This window comes from Harpia harpyja, chromosome 20 (genome assembly GCF_026419915.1).
Source record: "Harpia harpyja isolate bHarHar1 chromosome 20, bHarHar1 primary haplotype, whole genome shotgun sequence".
Taxonomy (NCBI): Eukaryota; Metazoa; Chordata; class Aves; order Accipitriformes; family Accipitridae; genus Harpia; species Harpia harpyja.
The window spans coordinates 19,446,213-19,459,545 of record NC_068959.1 but is presented as its reverse complement, the minus strand read 5'-3'; positions in this window follow the sequence as shown (position 1 = coordinate 19,459,545).

The window sequence follows — 13,333 nt, the reverse complement described above, 5'->3', positions numbered from 1 at the left end:
CCAGGTATTCATTTTCCTTCTCAGCCTGGATTCATACTGGAGCTTTTGACTGACATTCCAGTGTAGTGACATTCTTACTGTATATTGTCCTGTGCTGGTCCAGCACACCGCCTGCTAGGGGCCCAAGGTGTCCCTGTGGCATTCGGTTAACACTGTGCAAAGCGTTAGCCCAGACCCTCCTGCCACAAAGGTTTGTGAAGAACAGTATTGACTGCAAAAAATGTTGACCTTTAGGATGGTCGCTTACAGCTAAACTATATGAGAATCCCTCATCCCATCAGAGCCCAAAAGCAAAGCAGCAAGGCCTGTGTAGTCAACTAAATCCACCAGGGTCATGTTATATTTCTGTCTTGAATATTCTGAATCACTTTCTTATGAATAGTATCTGTAGTGAGCCTTAAAATTATTCAATAAAATGTTTCTGCTATCAAATTATTTTTAAAAAGTAGCCTAATTGCAGGTTGCCCAGCAGAATCTGCAGAAACCACCCCTGTGCAAAAGGGTTTTACAAAGACCTTTGCAGCAATTAATCCCCAATTAAAGTTTCTAGAGACAAGTTCTGATTTCCAACAAGGGAAGGAAAGCTGCAGCTGTGATTTCAGCAGGATGTGGATGTTGCCTGCACCAGGTCTCAAGTTAGCACTTTGCTTTCTGACCCTTAAAAAAAAGTCACCTGCTAGCCTGCCAGAGTTAAAATACGGAGATCTGCAGGCTGGTGAGCATGCTAAAACCTCAGAGCACCATATGGCTCCTGGGAGCAAAGGGGAAGGCACGTGTGAGTGCGCTCTGAGCATGCCGGTGGAGGTGGGCAGGCAGATGGCTGAACCCTGCACCCTAACGTGCACATAAGCACGTGGAAAATGACGACTTGGTGATTTTAGTTTAAAACTATGTGGACTTGGAAGCAATGTAATTTTCTTTCATGCATCTTTTATCTGAGAGCTGGCACGTTGTGTTGTGCATAGAAATTAAGAAGATGACTTGGGGCTCTCTTCTGTCGTCACTTACATGGTGTGTAACTCAATATTTTGTTTATTTATGGGAAAATTCTTTTCTGCAGCTCCACAAAGATTGTGCGAGAGCAAAGGAAGCATGAGGAAGGAGAGGGCCAGCCCTCTCCACCCCAAAGTGAGAGCACTGAAAAAATAAAACCTGGCACCCAGGCTGCGACTGACTGAAAGCATCTTTCATTTGTGCATTAAAGCCAACGAATCCCTGGCCTCATCTCTCCCAGCCTACCCTCAGCATCAGCCAGCTTGCCAGAAAAGTATGGGCCATAGGAAAATAAACTATGTGTGTATGAATAACTCTGATCTATCAGAAGCCAACGGCAATTAAAATGTCTTGCTCGTATCTGATGATCACGACACGTCTCTCCCCTGTCGGCTTTAAGCAGTCCCTTGTAAAAACAAGAGAAGTCATCTGTGTTCGAGTGGGTGCAAGAGATAAAACCCGTCATTTCTGCACTCCATTTGTACACCGAAATGCAGCTGAGAATAGTCCCAAGCTCTGTGACTGCAGTATTTTAGTGATGTTTGGATCATCTTGCTATAACGTGTCCTTTCCCTTCTGCAGCTGAGAGTGTCTTTCTCTGTCAGGTACATTCCTTTCACGAGGACGAGTTCTGCACTGAATGTTTAAGGGCAGAAAAGTGTAGTTGAGGATGCCAAATTATTCCAGGTGGTTAGATTATATTTCTAGGCACAAGGCTGGGCTGGTTAATGGTCTTTGAGTGTCACTTTGCCAGACTAGTAATGACAGAGGCACTGCAATTCCTGCCTTCCTTCTGTCATTGCTTATAATGTTTCAGAATTCAGATATAACCTTAGGGGGATAAAATGCTTTGGCTTGGTAAAAAGGCTAATACGGACAAGTCACAAAATCTCAAGCTGAGAAAGGAACACTGACTTTACAAAGAAAGAAAAATATTTATTTAAGAAAGACGCTGCCTAGAATTTGCTTGTCTGAAAGAAGCTTAGGCAATTTGACGTGATGGGCTTAAAACCATCGAGAAAATCAGGACATGGCCAGAACAAGGACAAAGGAGTCCCTAATGTCAGTCCCAGTCTACCTGCCCGTGCTGCTGCCTTCACTCATCTATCTTGTGATAGGACTATCACAAGCCATCAGCCATCAGAAAAACATTGTCAGACCCATTTCAGTGTTTTATGAGAGCCAAGTTTTCATTTCTAACTAGCCCATTCCTATAAACCTTGAGGGAAGGGGTTATTTTTTTAATAAAATAACTAGATTAACCAGGTGTCAGAAGTCCCCTGACAGCCTGAGTGAAAACATCAGCCAACACTAATTTCAGGCCAACTGAAACTACCAAACTACCTATACATTTTCACCTGTAAATCTGTGAGCTGCTGGCTTGTCCAATTGCAGTGACGATTTCTCCATTAGAATAGTACTTGGATCATCTCATGTGTTCAGATCATGGGTATGTGTTACTTCAGTGCTGGCAGTGTATTAGTCATGATGGGGTCCTGGATACTAAAGTATCTAATTCCTTGAAAAAAATTGGCTTTTATTCTGTGCATCAGTTATTTGGCCTGATGGGTCTTAAGACTAAGTAGGCTCAAAAACCCCAAAAGACAAATCCTACTGAATATTTTTGTCCCAACCTTAGTCTAAACAAAGTTCAGCCATTGAGTTTTCTTAAATATATCCCCATCACCACCTCCAATTCAGGGATCAACAGAAAAAATAAAATCCAGCTATTAGCAGGACAGTGCTGTGGCAAAATAAATGAAGATAGACACCAGCCTATATTTCCTTGGTTTCTGGCCCTAAGATTCACCCACCCTCCTTATTGTTCTCATTACTCCCCGTGTGTGACAGAGGTGAGCCAAAATCTCCAGGATGTTTGAAGAGTCAGTAGCATAGCTGAAAGGACATTGAGGTCATGTCTGCTTATAAATGCCTGTGTTTTTCTTGATATTTATTGCAGTAACATTCTGACTGCTGTCTCCAGCAGCAAAGACAAAAGGCAAGTCCTGGATGTTGGGTTTATCCTTCTTGGGAGGTAGAAACTCTCAAAGTCCTCTCTCTGGATGAGCAGTGGAAAGAAATATTGATATTTGCTGAAGTGGATACAATGTTTTAATTAATGAAAAAAAATCCAACTTTATTACAATAAAGGACACCTGATTTAGGGTTTCTTACTGAACATCATGCCAGGGACTCACAGTGCCAACTCTAAGTCTCTCTGATTGCCACTGAGACACAGGAAAAGTTATTCACAGTGTCTTTGCTTGACTTTTCCCACCTGTGCATTGAGATTACTGCTGCTTATCAAGCCCCCAGTAATAATGAGCCACCAATAAAAGACTTGGAACATGTAATGAAAAGTTAGAGGGAATCTGGGCAAGAATCTGAAGAAAAAGAAAATTATTACCAAGCGCAGGAAAAAAAAGCATTTCCAAGTTGTCATTTAACCTTCTAAAATATTTTATCAGTATTTTTATTGCAGTATTTCTGCTGAATGTACCCAGTTTAAAATGCTGTTGTATAGAAAGTTCATCAGTGTAGACATTTAAAAGGATGGAGTGACCACAGGGCAGCTATTCATTGACTTGGAAAATTGGCAGTGAGTGATTAGATGGCCTCTAATTTGGGGACAGTGCAGTAGGGCACAGCTGGGACTCCCGTATGTGCTACTAGGAAGTTCTTGTCTCAAAGGTGGCACTAGGTCAACCAAGGAGTTTGAAGGCTGGTAAAGGTGCCAGAAGCCATTTTTCATAAGGAGGTTGAAAGGAGAGGAAAAAAATAGATGGGATTGCAAAGTAAATTACTATTTCATGGAAGCCAGAGTTGCCTGATGTATGGGAAGATGCAAAGATGCAGGTAACTTGCTGAAGGTGCCAGAAGGACTAAAGGAGCCTTTTTCCAAATTCTGTTGAGGATTTTAGTCTCTACAATGATTTGGAGCCAGTTATTTGTCCTGCAGATCCCCAATAAATATCTGAGTTTATCAATGCTAAGCCAACTCCTGTGGTCGTAAAAGGCGTAGCTCTGTTGATGTCAGTCTGTTGAAACCAAAAATCTTTGCAGAAAAATACAGTTTCTCCAACTTCTAACTTGAAGAGAATTTTGACATTACCAGAGTATCCTTCATCAGTGTTGTTTAATTATTTATTTACTTGAAACCTACCTTTACACCAGGGAAAAGTTTATAAAGTAGATTGGAATCAGACTTAAGCTTTCCAGAATTGTCTAAACAAATTGGTGTGGCCAACCTCACCTTCTTTTAGGTGTGACCACTTGGCGATCTTACACAAACATTTGTGTACTTAAGCCTTCCCTTTTTAAAAAAAAGTTTCTGTCTCCACCTTGTGCTCTTCCAAGACTCTTCCCTCATCCCTGTATTTCCCACTTGTGCAGCGCATGTGTGTAGTAAGTTTTGAGCAGTCTAATACACAGCAGACGGACACAGTCCTCTGTGTGTGTGTGTTACCTTCCTCGCCCTGTGATCATGCTCTGGTTTTGATGCCTGTGTGGCTGCGCGGAGGATCCCTGTACCGTGGCAGAAGTGGAGGGGTTGGCTGCAGTAGGTGCTCACCCCTTTGCTGACAGCCAGCGACTGAGGATTGACCGTTTCCTCCCATTCAGCCCAGCAAAACATCAACAAAAAAAACAATTTCTGCAGGGACAGTGGAAAAGCTAGTAAGGGAGCTGAAGTCATACCAAGTTTGTATTACCATCCCTAAGCCCTCTTATTTTATTTTTTATTTCTTCAGGATTCTTGAAACATGAAAATATTTTTTTAAAATTGCAGTTGGAATGTAAACCCCTTTCTTCTTTCTTTTAAGCTTTAAACCTCTAAATCTGAGAAACTAGAATCTCGGTTTATGTGTACCCTTTTCAAGCAATGATGTAGTATACGGTGATACCACATGGGTACCTGGCTGAAGCGTGGTGGTCCTTCAGGACACCACGTTGAGGTTCCTGGGCTGGCCTCGCTGTGCTGGGCACGTACAAATGGCTGTGAGAAGACACAAGGTTTACACGTATCTGAAAGGGCATCACATCGTCAGACGCTCTGGCTCCACCGGTACCGAATGTGACACCTGAGCAGGAAGCTGGGGCTGAGGTTATAATCACCGTTTACTACCAGCAGCAATGGCTGAAGAACAGACCTATGTGTGTGCTTCATCCACGTTAATGCAAAGCATATGTAAATGAGGGGAAAGATGCTGTGGGATAGTCCATGGACCATAGCATCCCTGGGCTGGTGCCAGCCAGGACCGGCACCTCAGTGGAGCAGCACACTGTGCAGATGTGGTGGCTGAGATGCACAAATAGCTGCAGCACAGTACGTGTAAGCAGGAGTAGTTTTGGAGCAGGTTTTTTGTGCCGTGAGCCATGCCGTGGGCTTGCAGCATCATGGAGGTTTCCAACTTTCTTATCCCTACAACCCGTCTCTCGTTGAGGCAAATGACAAAAACAGATTCTTGGTTTTACTGGGAGGTTATTTTGAGTTATTGCTGCAAGGGTGCGGGGGGGAAGTGGTAATAATTTACATGAATACAGATATCTCTATATTTCTTCACTACCATTCAAAGCATGAAAGGATTTATAAGGAAGATGTGCCATTTATCAAAGATGTTTTTAAAATACAGTTGATCTAACTGTGCAGATAGCTCAGACTGTGCAGTGTTGTCAGGGACTAAACACTAACCTGTGACCTGTGTCATCTGCTAACTTATAAATAAGGTGGTTACATCCATATGCTTCCACCCTTGTTCTTCACCGTCTTCATTTTGGGTGTGTTTTATCCACTCAGATATTGCCTGGCTTGAACACAGTAACCCTCTTGAAGGGCTTGAGGGAATGCCCACTGCCAGAAGCGTAAGCATATTACTTCTGAATCAGTATGCTCATTGTCTATAGTTTTTACTCTGCTTGTTGCAGAAATCTTTCTAGAAATCATGTTTCCCCATGGGTACCGCTTGTGCGGCGGAGGCAGAGCAGCCCCTCTTCTCAGGGCCTTTGCCGTCTTTTGATCCCACAGCCCTTGGGTGCCTGGTAGAGAGGTTGGACATTTGGGCATGGGAAGGAGAGGTCAACTCAATAGCAGAAGCATTTCTTTCTCTAAGAAAGGAGGTGATTTTGCATTTTTAGGGTTTTGGGGTTTTTTCCCCCCCCTAAGGAAATAACTCAGCAGAAAATACGTTCCTTTGAGCCCCCTGGGAAGCCTTGGTAGCACAGCTGTAAAGCTCACAGCCCCATTTCTTTAGAGAGTTTGTTCTTGGGAGATTGTTCAGCTGCCTGGTTTCTGATACAGAAGGTAACGTCCTGGCAAAACTGACAGCCGTGGCAAAACACTGGTATGTCAACTGGGTTGTACACATAGGCAAGCGACCCAAGGGAGGATGGGGCTCTATCCATGTTGGCCCCATTCTCTTTTGTGCTGTCTCATTTAAACTCGGCTACTTAGGATTTCCTGGGAGCTGGACCTATGGCCATGAGAGAAAAGAAGGCTTTGGCATCCTGATCCGTAGAGTAGGCTTGAATGGGACATTGTATGGGGGAGTCTGGGAAACCCTTTCAACATCCTGAGAGAGTTGCACCTTCTGCAGTTATTTCTGAGCCATTACTGTGACTTGATTTGCATACAAAGGACAAAATGGTCATTATTTTTAGGGGCCAATATACGTTAGTATTTTTAGATGTGTTCACTGAGCGAGGGAGTATCAGTCTTGGAATATCAGCAGAGCTGTTTCATCCTGGTTATTGAATGCACAGCAGTGAATAAATTTGCAGTTGGATCTCCTGTCTCCCAGGTGATAACTGTGAGCACTGAGCAGCTGGTTATTCTAGAAATTGTCTTTATTTTCTCAATAATGAGAAATTTCACAGTGAATCTTAAAAGAAACCCAAACACATTAAAAGTTACATTAAAACTGGTGATCATCTGATTCTGTTTTGACTAACTCATATCTTCCAGTGAAAATGAATTAATGAAAACTGATCAGAGCATCACTTTCACTAGCATAGCAATACAAGTAAAATAGCCCTATAGGTTTTTCAGTGACTTCAGTTTATGGCAGGTATTTTAAAAGCCCCATCTTGCCCTTCACAAGGAAATAAAAACAAAAAGCTGTGATTTCCAAAGTTAACGATGCACCAGTCTGGTGTGTCAGGGCTTAACTCTGTGAGCCCCATAGGGCTGGAGCAGAGACCTAACTCAGCCTGTCTGCTGTGAGGAGATAATGCCGCTTCCTGAAATTATTTTCTTTCATATGAATTCAAATAATAAGCAGTCCATAGAGGAAATTGTCAGGCCAAATTCTGCAGAACCTGCTCGTGCAATTAATTCTGCTGTCTCCAAACAAGTGGAGAGCGGAGCCGTATGCAGCAATCCTTTCTGCTGAAGTAGCATCTGCACATGTACCTGCAGCCGTCATGTGCTGGGCAGCCAGCCAGCATGTCCTGCCCGTGATGAGGCTGTATGCCTGATAGCGTCAGGACTTGGGTCTAGATTCCTATAATTAGGGCCCATCAAAGGGCAGCGCCGTCTTGAATAATAATGAAATTAAGCACAGGGTTAAAGCTAGAAGCATGCACCAGCGCTTGCCTGCTTCATAAATAAAATCTACTGAATGAGATGTTAAAAGGTTTTCCTAATAAGGATGAGATGTTAACTCCCAGAAGGAACAAGAAAAACATAAAAAAAAAAAAAAAATCTCAAAAACTCCAAGTAGATTCCAGCATGGTGTTGAAACAGTTCCCTGGGGAGCACAGGATGAAATAATACCTACCAGACCTGGTACATGGAGAGGCAAAGTGGTGCACAGTGCAAAGTGCCGCAGTGTCAGGGGGACATGCATACAGTGCTCCGTGTAAGTCATTCATGCCCCACAGGAATATGCGTTGGGCATTCCAGTTTGCCTGGCTTCAGCTTACAGCTCTAATCACAAAGACTAGCTTCTGAGCTTAAACCATGGGCTTTGCAGCTCTAGCAAAGGCTTTGGAAGAAGCAGCAGCTCCCAGGTAGATGTAGACCTTTATTAGTAAATAGGTTTAATAATATGGAATAATATGGAGAAGGTTTCACTTAGCATGCCTGCCTTCTACAGTTTCCTTTTTTCATACACAAACCCCTGGAAGCCTAAACTTCTCCTTTTTTTCAGCTGCAAACCAGAATATTTCAGTGCAAACCCCAAATGCTTTGATCTGGAAGTACTGCTAATACATTACGTGGGAGCTCTGGATGAGCTGCCTCATGCTTGCTTTTATTTCTGTACAGGCAGGACTTGGGAGGGCAAGTTCCTTGTCCCACGAGACACCCTTAACCAAGATGTGGCAATGGGGTGCACCACGGGAGCTATCTGAACCCCAAAATGATGTGGATGCTCAAGGCTTGGAGGCGATGGGTTGGCACACCCCCAGGTGCCCAGGCTTTCTTTCTTGGCAGCCCTGGGGATAAATAAAAACCAGCTGAGATCCCACCCTTAGTCTGCATTCCTTGTCTTATCCCTAGTCCCAGCTTGTTCACGCTACCAAGCCTGCACGGGGCAAGACCACGCAGGTTAAGCATCCTAATTACAGCGGAGAGAAAGTTCTTCAAACAAAGTGAATTACAGTAATGAGATCATTTCTCTTTCTGAAAAAGCTCCTTCACAGAGAGCCAAACAAGGAGCCTTGGCGGTACGGACACAAGGGCTCCTTTGGGGGGGAAGCCAGCGAGACCTCTCAGGGCTTGGAACAAGTGAGAGGTCTCGCTGGCTTTCCCCCCAAAGAAAAGTTCACCCAGCCCCTCCAATGCCAAAGCATGTTTTTGTACAAGCTGACGGTTGTGTTTCTCCCCTTTCCCTCCACTCCTCAATTTTCACAGCAAAAAAAAAAAAAAATTCCTATTCTTACTTATTTATATGCGGGTTTCTGCGGCTGTAAACGTATTGGGAATAGTTGCAAAAAAATCGTCTCTGGGGTCTGTGCACGCAAAGCAGCTGTAAGTCTGACGGGCGTGGGCACACTGGTGGGAAGCAGAGGGATTGTCTATTATCAATCATAATACTCATCAAAACTTGTGTGATAAAGAGCATTGGTTGGGTTTTTCAACTAATTTGTCTGCTGTTCACTGTTTACTCAGGAATCTGGTTTAAAACCCTATGTGGTAATATAATTGACTGAAGAACCATAATGTAACCAGAAAATGAATCAGAAGGAATTATTTTACAAACCCACCACTTAACTGCGAGCCAGTGGCAATCCGCAGTGGCCCTTTTCATCTGCTTATCTTCATTATGGCATTAGAGACACTGTCTGCTCTGCCAGGCTTTTCCTAACCCCACATTCACAAACATCATCTCTTTTTTTTTTTCCTTTTTCCTTCGGAAAAATGTAGCTTTCTGCTAATATCTTAACTTCTTTATGAGAGAAAGTAAATAATAAATTGATGACAATGAATAAATAAAAGTATTAATAATCCTTATGGTGTTCATATATTGAAATGGACCTCAGGAGAGGAAGGGGCAAGGCAGGAGAAGGTTGCAATTTTAGTTGGTCCTATGCTCAGCTTAACACAGCATCACTTATGTAAATGAAATTATACTGATCTCTTCTATCTGAAAATCTTTCTCTTGGCTGTGCTGTCCCAAGGCACTAAGAACCTTCTCTGCAGTGAAAACTGCTGGATGCTGCCCGTGCCAGCCAGTCTTGTAATTCCCAAGTATTGAGGCATCGCTGGTAACAGACTGTGTTTGGGAAATCTGGACTTTATTGAAAAAGGGCAGAATGTTCATGTTCCAGAAATAATTTTTCCAGCTCTTGACGTTATTTGTGGTAGCCAGAAGAATATGAAAATACTGGGAAAGGATCTTTGGTATAGGCAAAGGTATTCAATGTGGATGCTATTTTTTTCTCTTAAATGGGAAATGTGTGCAGAACATACATTTTAAATCAAAAATTATTGTGAAAATTGATATGTTAATTTAATGTAAGGCAGGCAGGTTCAACTTAACTCTGTATCTAAGTAGAGAGAGTTTTAAATTATCTTCACATGCTGCCTATCACTGACGGTGTCTTGGGTATATTATTCTGGGTGACTCACCAACAGTACAAACAGTGTTAAAGCCAAATATACTTTCTTTTTAAATCGTTAATCCACTTTCTTTACCCTTAATTGCCCCAGTATTTTCATACCTGTTCTTCTGGCCTACTCCCCAAGTGTTTCAGGGGCCAGCTGCATATGCGTGCTGATTACCAGCTATCTTCTCTCTTACACAGCCATCCTTACAAGAAACTACATCTGAATTTGTTCCCTGTTCACACCATCACTTCAATTCTGCTGTGAGTCCTTTCCAAACAGTTATAGCTAAATCCATGCAAAATTGTGAAAAATTCAGGTTTTTTGAATCCAGAATTAATGCTAAATGTCCAACTGCACTGTTTATATAAGATTCAGAACAACTATAAATATGTCAGGAAACATCAAATAGTTTATTGAGGCTCAATTAGTGTGATTCACCAATTTCTATAAGCTCAGGGTCTGACCGAGATTTCTATCAAAATTCAGAGTAAGCGTTGCACTACGAATGTATCCCCTCCCCTGACAGTACAATATTTTTGTCAGCAAAGGAAATGAGAGAAGAAAATGATGTGAAACTGAAAAAATGTTGGGTTTTGTTGAGCTGATCAGAGAAGTATATACCATTTGCTAAGTAGTAAAAACCGTTTGCTAATTTGTTGCCATCTGCCTTTATTACTTCAGCCAACTCAGCTAGACACTCCAACAGCCACTTTATTGTATGCATTATATCAACTTTAAATCATGCACTGAACAACTGTCTACTTCATTTAGTCGTTATTTTTAATAGAGACTGAGGACATCCAGTTTGCTGTACTGGAAAGGTTATGGATCCTGTGGATTTAGCATTTTTCTGCAGATCTTGCTCTATTTTCCAGATTTTGAATGTTTTTTTAAGTTCCATAGCTCATTTGGTTGCCAACATTACTGTAGGTTTCTTAATGTAAATCAACCCACTGCTGTCTTCCTGAGTCTGGAGACCAACTAAAACAATAGCACCAAGAGGTGTGAATTTTCCCCCTTCATCTTAATAGACTTTTAACTTCAAAGTCTACTTGTGACCACTTAAAGGCTTAGCGTTAACCTCTCCTGCTACAGTATGTCCAACAAATGCACTTGTTGTCCAGCCCCATATGGACATACCAGATGTTCCTTCCACTGGAGTGGACATTCCAGAGGAAATTGCTGCTGGCGGCACGATCCAGCGGCAGGACAGAGGTAAGAGGCTGGGCCAGTCCAGCCGAGGCCAGTGGTGGTATTCTTTTTGAACTGCAGATGCCGGCTTTATAAGCTGTCTCCAGCAATTCCTCTTGTGAACTACCACTTCTAACCATTTTTCCAGATTCCATAGGGATGTTGCTAAAATTGCTGAGCAATTTTTGCTCATCTGCATCCAATATTGAGAACTTTAACAAGTCATGGAATTCCCCCCCCACCCCCCCCAGGCAGAGAGAGGAGAGGATTTTCAGACATATTTTCCTCTTTTTCTCTAGAAATAAAGACAGACAATGACTTACGTTTGTGCAAGGCCACCTATTTAAAACAGATCCAAAAGGACTTCGAAACATGTAGGTAAGAGTAAACTTTTCTAAATGATACCAAAAGTACAAATCACATGTCCTTCTTCCTGTTACGCTCCTATTTGGCCTTGTCTTACTATATAAAGCACATTTGTTTTGCTTGCTCAGCAGGTGCCAAATGAGAGCAAGTTACCACCTATATATGCCTTAGAACTAATTTTTATTTAACAAGAAAAATTCTAATTATCATACTGAAAATCACTGTAGATTTTCCCCCAAAGCATGTATTTCCACAGCTTCCATCTGCATCATCCCAGACACTTCTTAGGTATTTCTGACTTGCTGCTTTTGCCCTCCCCTTCTTATCCATGATCTTACTGAATAAATTCAAAGATGACTGAAAAATTACACTATAATCTCTCCTTCTCTTTGGGGTATCTTTCCTTCTCCCACTTTAAGTCTCTTCTGCTTCTTTCCTGTCTCAGAAATAGGACCTCCACTTCATTGCCCTCTTCTAAGCCTGCCTTTTACCTCCACGATACAGATCTACTTCTCAGTCTCCTTTGGGCAAAGGGAGAGATTACTGTGTCCCATGCTTTTTTCCCTCAACTTCTCAGTTTTCTCTGGGTATTTACATTTAAGGCTCCTTATATATTTGGAGTTACTTTTCATCCTGGGCATTGTCTAGTCAGTTCCAGCTTCTTGCTGTACAGTCTTACATCTTTAGGGGTCACTTTCTAGCTGAAACTCAGAATCAGAGATCCGTCATCACCCTTCATGATCTACCATTGGACTTGGTCCTTGATCTCTCTGTATTCTCACTCTAGGTCTCCATATTTACATTTGTCAAAAATCAGGCAGTTTGTCTCTGGAGAACATCTCTATGGTAGAGATATTGCCCGGCATCTACTTAACTGAACTGTGATCCATCCGTACTGTGATCGCTGTAGTGATCTTCTCTGCTCATCTCTAGAGAACGCTGCAGCCTCTCACACCTACTCTGGCTGCAGAAAGTCGCTTTTCTTTGGTGCTTACAAAAATCCTAGAAATGTTCATCAATGCACCGTGCAGCAGCTTGTAGCAGTGTTCCCTTGTACTTTATGATCTGTACTCATTTTTTGTCTGTGGTCTTACATGTAGTCCTTCCTAAAATAAGTCAAACCAAGACTTGGAAGCTCTCCTTTCATTAGTGTTGGCAAAGTACAGCGCAGCTGTTGCCCGTGATGAAGACAGCCATGGGGTACAGGATTACAGATGGTACAGTGGGTTCTGCATTGTTCCCTCAGACACGTTTGTACTCGATGCTTCCCGTGGCCCCACACACGTGGAGAGAAAGGAGGTGATCCTGCAGGAGAGGGATGTGATGGGTGCAGCCGTGGTGCCAGTGCTCATGCCTCTGGCTGCCCAGAGCTTCCTCTCGCAGCAGTGCCATCGTGGGCGGTAGGAGAGCACACCAGCATCAGGATTGCATGGTTTTAGCCTTTATAAATTTGGGGGAGTTCACTGGAGTCCTGGACTGAAATTCCATTCTGCAGGAAGCATCAGGCTCTCTCAGATGCTTGGATAGCCAAGAGTTTCTGGTCCCCTGCATGAATGGATCCCTGTCTTATTTTAATTCTCTTAACACATCTTGTTATTATTTGTGATAGTTAAAAGGCAGAAAGATCATAGCCTGATTCTTGTAAATGTGATTTTATCTGCCACTCTGGCAATTAAGAAACTGTCTCTTGATCTGGAGTCATTTTCAGAGAATACAGAAACCCACCAGGTCCTTTTC